At 42.6% G+C, this 6,073-nt stretch overlaps 1 protein-coding gene across 1 annotated transcript in view; it reads left to right on the top strand.

Annotated features, from left to right (window-relative positions):
• The first annotated feature begins 360 nt into the window (after positions 1–360).
• LOC136610037 (alpha-1,4-N-acetylglucosaminyltransferase-like) overlaps positions 361–6,073 on the top strand; it is a 28,801-nt gene continuing 23,088 nt past the window's right edge. The window contains exon 1 of the mRNA XM_066589308.1: positions 361–412. The gene's annotated coding sequence lies outside the window, so the exon portion shown is untranslated. The remainder of the gene's footprint in view (positions 413–6,073) is intronic.

The raw sequence follows: 6,073 nt of genomic DNA, 5'->3' as shown, positions 1-6,073 counted from the left end.
CAAAATAAGATCTAGTGCCTTTTTGGGGGCAAAAATTAATATAAGGCAGGGTCTTATTTTGGGGGCAACATGGTAGTAAGTATACAGATATAAATCTCTATAAACTGGGGTAATAGGTAGAGTTACTGTAGTATGGAAGGGAAATCCCATTTAATTAGGTTTCAAAGACTATATTCCTACAGAACAATGAGAATGGTGTGAAATATATTGAAATATAACAATGCTTATTAATAAATAGAGATAGTTTTCTTTACTTTACTGCAAAGTCAATAGTACATAGTAGGTGGAACAAGCATCAGGTAATTATGTAATATGAGAGCGCATCTAAGCAGACACAAGACTTCTTGCTTCAGTACTTCCCCTGCTACATTGTACAGGAACATCTGATGCACTGAGTGGCTACAGAATTAAGGTACTGTATACCATCCTTATCTCATCCACTAGCACTCTTATGTATATACAAAATATTGGCTGACTTTATATTTTATTCTGTTTTATATTTCACAACTTGTTTATTTTTAAACTTGTTTATTCTTATTATGTCCTTACTTTGTAACCCAGTGTGTGATGTAGTCCATTAATCGCATAGTTATGTGTTCTATAAACTCTAATGTATATTACTACAAGGTATATACTGTACATGAAAGTGTCCATGCATGTGTGTATAGAGAAAGTTATATTTTTAGTGGTAGCAATATTTTTGGGAACAGATAAGGGGGAAAAGGGGATTGTTATTTGTATAGCGCTTATTCCGCAGCACTTTCAAGTAATTTATTTGTCCCCCCCCCCAGCAAGCTGATAATATTTATTGTCAAAATTCAGAACTCAGCGCTCTGTGCGGATAAGACTCATCGCTGTCTTCCGGAAAGACAGCGATGAATGAATCGTGAACGATTTAAACACAACGATTATTGCTCAAAAGACGGCTTTTGGGCGAATTTTGAGCAATAATCGTGGTGTCTAAATGGGGTATTACAAATTTTAAATGTTTATTTCTAAAATGGTAAAAATTCACAATTATCTGCAATTTATAGACATAGCTAAAACAATTAAAATATCCAACCTTCTGCAACAAATCCATATTTTAGAAACCTCACACAAACAAACACTATCCTCAGCTACATTAGCAGACCAATGAGCTTAAATCCAAATTGGACCAAAAATATCTCCACTTTAGAGACCAATGCAAATGTTTTTATTACAAATACTCTAATAAAGCAGGCAAGCCCTTATCCCGTCTGATACACCCAAGAGCCGCACAAACATACATCCATTGCATTAAGAACCCAGCAGGCATAGACACCCATAATCCTAAAGAGATTCTGGAGATATTCCAAAACTATTACTCTCAATCGTATGACATAAAGGGTCAATTCACAGATATGAATCCTTCTGCCCTACCGGATCGCATCACTAGATACATACCAGAGACAGCCTTGCCTACCATAGACACTGAACTTAGGGACACTTTACAGACGGATTTCACAGAAGAGGAACTACAGGAGGCTATTAAAACCACCCCGGCAGGGAAAAGCCCCGGCCCGGATGGTTTCACACCTGCTTTTTATAAATTTTTCCGTCAGCAGTTTACACCTTTCTTGACCAAGGCTTTTTCCACAATCTCTTCGGAGGCCCCTTTCCCACGACAATCCTTAGAAGCACATATTAGTGTTTTACCGAAACCTGGCAAAGATCCCACAATCTCAACTAATTACAGACCTATATCCTTGATAAATGTGGATATAAAACTTTTTTCTGAAACGCTAGTTAATAGACTATCTCCATTTCTCTCATCCATTATACACACGGATCAGGTGGGCTTTGTCAAAGGCAGAGAGGCTATGGATAATATTATAAAAACCCTAATTTTGACATCCAAGGCTCAGACTGTGTCTGATCCCATGTGTTTGTTGTCTGTAGATGCAGAAAAAGCCTTTGACTTAGTCCACTGGGAGTTCCTGGCGGAGACTCTTAAACAAATAGGGTTGGGTCCTAAATGTTTAGCTAGAATTCTTGCCCTCTACACCTGCCCTACAGCTAGGATCAGATTGAATGGCAGACTGTCTTCCTCTATTCCTATTAAAAACAGCACCAGACAGGGCTGTCCCCTATCCCCATTACTTTATGTGTTGGTGATGGAACAGCTTGCAACTGCAATAAGAAATAATCCTGATTTCCAGAGCCTGCACACAGGGGAAGTCCATTATAAGACAGCACTATATGCTGATGACCTTTTACTCTACATCACCCAGCCACGTATCACCCTGCCTTCCCTGATACAAGAGTTTGAGCGGTTTGGCCATCTATCCAACTTTAAAATAAATTATTCAAAAACAGAAGCTCTAAACATATCACTGACACAAGCAGAGGAAAAACATATCACAGAACATTTCCCTTTTTAAGTGGCAACAGAAGGCCATTAAATACTTGGGAGTACTTATCCCAACAGACCACTCCAAATTGTTTCCCTTGAATTATCTGGCCCTCTTGGAGCGCACATTAAAAAACCTCTCCTTGTATGCCACTAAAGACCTATCATGGTTTGGACGGATAAATACCCTTAAAATGGATGTACTACCCAGGTTTTTGTACACCTTTCAGGCAGTTCCTATTATACCTCCTGCATCGTTCTTTGACAGATTACGATCAGCCCTGATCAAATTTGTATGGGGACGACAGAGACCGCGACTGGGAATCAGAGTTTTATCATATGCTAAGACTAATGGGGGGGCAGGTTTGCCGAATTTTAGACTCTATCATATAGCGGCAGTCTTAACGCACCTTTTAGATTGGACATACCATGCTACTAATAAGCAATGGGTAGCCTTGGAAAAAGTAGACTGCCCGATTCCCATAAGACTCCTCCCATGGATAAGACCCAGTGATAGGGCCACTGCCGTCTCCTCAAACTATCTGCTAAAAGGGACGATTAGACTCTGGAATTCAAAATTACATAAAAAAATCTTATCTGGAGCCAATAGTCCCCTAACTCCGCTTTTTGGCAACCCGGCATTTCCGCCAGGTAATACCCAAGATCGTTTCCTAGGCTGGGAAAGACAGGAGGACCCTCGGGTTCACCACATTCTTAGTGGTCCCTCTTTTCCATCCTTTCAGGAGCTCAGGAATAGATTTGTTCACCTCAATCTCTCCTGGTTAGAGTATTATTAACTGCGATCTTTTCTTTCTGCCCGCGGAGATGGCTGCTCTTTTGGTACTGCACTAACACCCTTTGAGAAATTGTTTTCATTGCAGTCCCCTCTGGCGCACACAGTGTCCCTGATCTATGGCTTGCTGACCCAGGAGACTTATAACACAGGTCCTAGCTTTAAGGCCTCATGTCCACGGGCAAAATAATAATTAAAATTCGCAGCGGATCACCCACACGCGGATCCGCATCCCATAGGGATGCACTGACCACCTGCAGGTAGATAAATACCCGCGGATGGTCAATAAAAGTGAATTAGAAAAAATATGGAGCATGAAAAAAAATGGACATGCTCCATTTAGGTGCGGGTCTCCCGCGCGGACAGCTCCCGCAGGCTTCTGTTGAGGCCTATGGAAGCCGTCCGGATCCGCGGGAGACCTAAAATCAGAATATACTCACCTGCTCCGGATCTTCCCTTCTTCGCGGCTTCATCTTCTCTCCGTCGCGGCCGGATCTTTTTTCTTCTGGCTGATGCACGCATCCAACGTGCCGTGCACATCCGCCGGGCCGAAAAAAGAAGATCCGGCCGCGACAGAGAGATGATCAAGCCACGAAGAAGGGAAGATCCGGAGCGAGCGGCGAGGTGAGTAATTGTTATTTTCAGCCCTCATGTCCGCGGGGCAGGAGGGACCCGCTGCGGATTCTCCATGGAGAATCCATAGCGGGCCTGATTTTCCCTGTGGACATGAGGCCTAAACAGGCATAGGAACAGGATTTGGGAGTAACAATTCCCCAGAGAGACTGGCAGAAGGCGTTTATATTTACACACAAACTGCCTATAGCCTGCGCGGCTCAGGAAAAAAGCTACAAGATACTATCAAGGTGGTACAGCTATCCTACTCGTCTCCACACTATATTCCCTTCAGTCTCGGAACTTTGTTGGTGCTGTGGAACTGATAGAGGAACGTCTGGTGGAGTTGTAGCATGATAAAACCTTTCTGGGACAAAGTATTTTCCACATAAATTTAATACAACATAAGAGAATAGATAACACCCCATAGGTTGCCCTCCTCTCTATACTCCCAGGCTCGATTAAATCCCAAAAGAGAGGTTTACTACGATTTTGCCTGGCGGCTGCTAGGGTGGTCATGACGCGCCATTGGCGGACTACTTATGTTCCTTCTATGTATGAATGGCAGCAAGAGATGTCACACCTGTGTCATATGGAGGAATTGTGTGCAGAGAATGCGAGGGAAACAGATAAATTCCTGTCAGTATGGCAGCCATGGATAGAATTTGAGTCCTCCACAGAGTTCCAAGACTTTCCCTCTTAGGTATGATGAATGCAGGACCGATCTGTAGTTTAACAATACTAAGGGCTCATGTCCACGGGCAAAATAAGAATTAAAATCCGCAGCAGATTTTAACTCTTCTCCTGCCCACGGATCCGCATCCCATAGGGATGCATTGACCACCCGCGGGGTAGATAAATACCCGCGGATCGTCAATAAAAGTGATTTTAAAAAAAATGGAGCATGAAAAAATCCGGACCATGCTCCATTTTCGTGCGGGTCTCCCGCGGGGACGGCTCCCGCGGGCTTCTATTGAAGCCTATGGAAGCCGTCCGGATCCGCGGGAGACAAAAATCAGAATTTACTCACCCGCTCCGTTTCTTCTCTTCGCCGCGGCGCCACCTTCTCTCAGTCGCGGCCGGATCATTTTGCTTCGGGCCGGCGCATGCGCGGGGCCAGTCACCGACGTCATCATGCACATCCGCCGAGCCGAAGAAAGAAGATCCGGCCGCGACGCAGAGAAGATGGCGCTGCAGCAAAGGAAGTATCCGGAGCGTGCGGGAGGTAAGTTTATTCTGATTTATTCTTATTTTTATGCCTCATGTCCGCGGGGCAGGAGGGACCCGCTGCAGATTCTCCATGGAGAATCCGGAGCGGGCCTGATTTTCCCCGTGGACATGAGGCCTAAACCTACCTGCTTTCCCCTCTCCCCTCTCTTTTCTCTCTTGTTTTACGTCTTCAATCCCCCCCCCCTTTTTTTTTTTTCTCTTTTCCTCTTTCTCTCTTCTCTTTCTTCTTTTTTCATATTGCTTAGGATAGGAGTTAATTTTATGGTCGGGCCAAGTACTACCTGAGGTAGTAAATCTATATTCTCATCCAAGGATATTAGATATCATAAAAGTTAAGAGTGAGACGTAGGAGTTGTAGGCCAGAATTATTCCACTTTGTATTATTATGTGATATGTTAATTTTCTTTTCACAAGGTACTGCGTGACCTTCTTGATATGTTTATTTTATCTGAAAAATCTCAATAAAACTGATTGAACAATAGACATAGCTAAATGTGACAAATACAAAAGTTTTTGGCAGGTGTGAAAAAAATGTTATAAAATAAGAATGTTTTCAAAAATAGCAGTGTGAATAGTTTGTTGTCAATTAACAAAATACAAAGTGAATGAACTAAAGAGAAATCTTAATGACATTAATAATTGGCGTGACCGTCCTTTGTCTTCAAAACAGTATCAGTTCTTCTATGTACACTTGCACCCAGTTTTTGAAGGAACTCTGCAAGGAGGTTGTTCCTAAAATCTTGGAGACCTAATCACAGATCTTCTGTGGATGTCGGCTTGCTCAAATCCTTCTGTCTCTTCATGTAATCCCAGAAAGACTGGATGATGTTGAGATCGGGGCTCTCTGTGGCCATATCATCACTTCCAGGACTCCTTGTTCTTCTTTACGCTGACGATTTTTCTTAATGACATTGGCTGGATGTTTGGGGTTGTTGTCCTTCAGCATTTCTTTTTTAAATATAAATACATTTACATTTTTGTAAAAAAAATTCTCACTTTGCTGCATTTCTTCCACACCTGCCTACAACATTTACATCCAGTACTGTATATATTTCTAGATTTCTTTT

The sequence above is a fragment of the Eleutherodactylus coqui genome, chromosome 1, assembly GCF_035609145.1.
Source record: "Eleutherodactylus coqui strain aEleCoq1 chromosome 1, aEleCoq1.hap1, whole genome shotgun sequence".
In the NCBI taxonomy this organism is placed as follows: domain Eukaryota; kingdom Metazoa; phylum Chordata; class Amphibia; order Anura; family Eleutherodactylidae; genus Eleutherodactylus; species Eleutherodactylus coqui.
The sequence above is the reverse complement of the archived record's forward strand: the minus strand, read 5'-3'. Positions and strand labels throughout refer to the sequence as shown.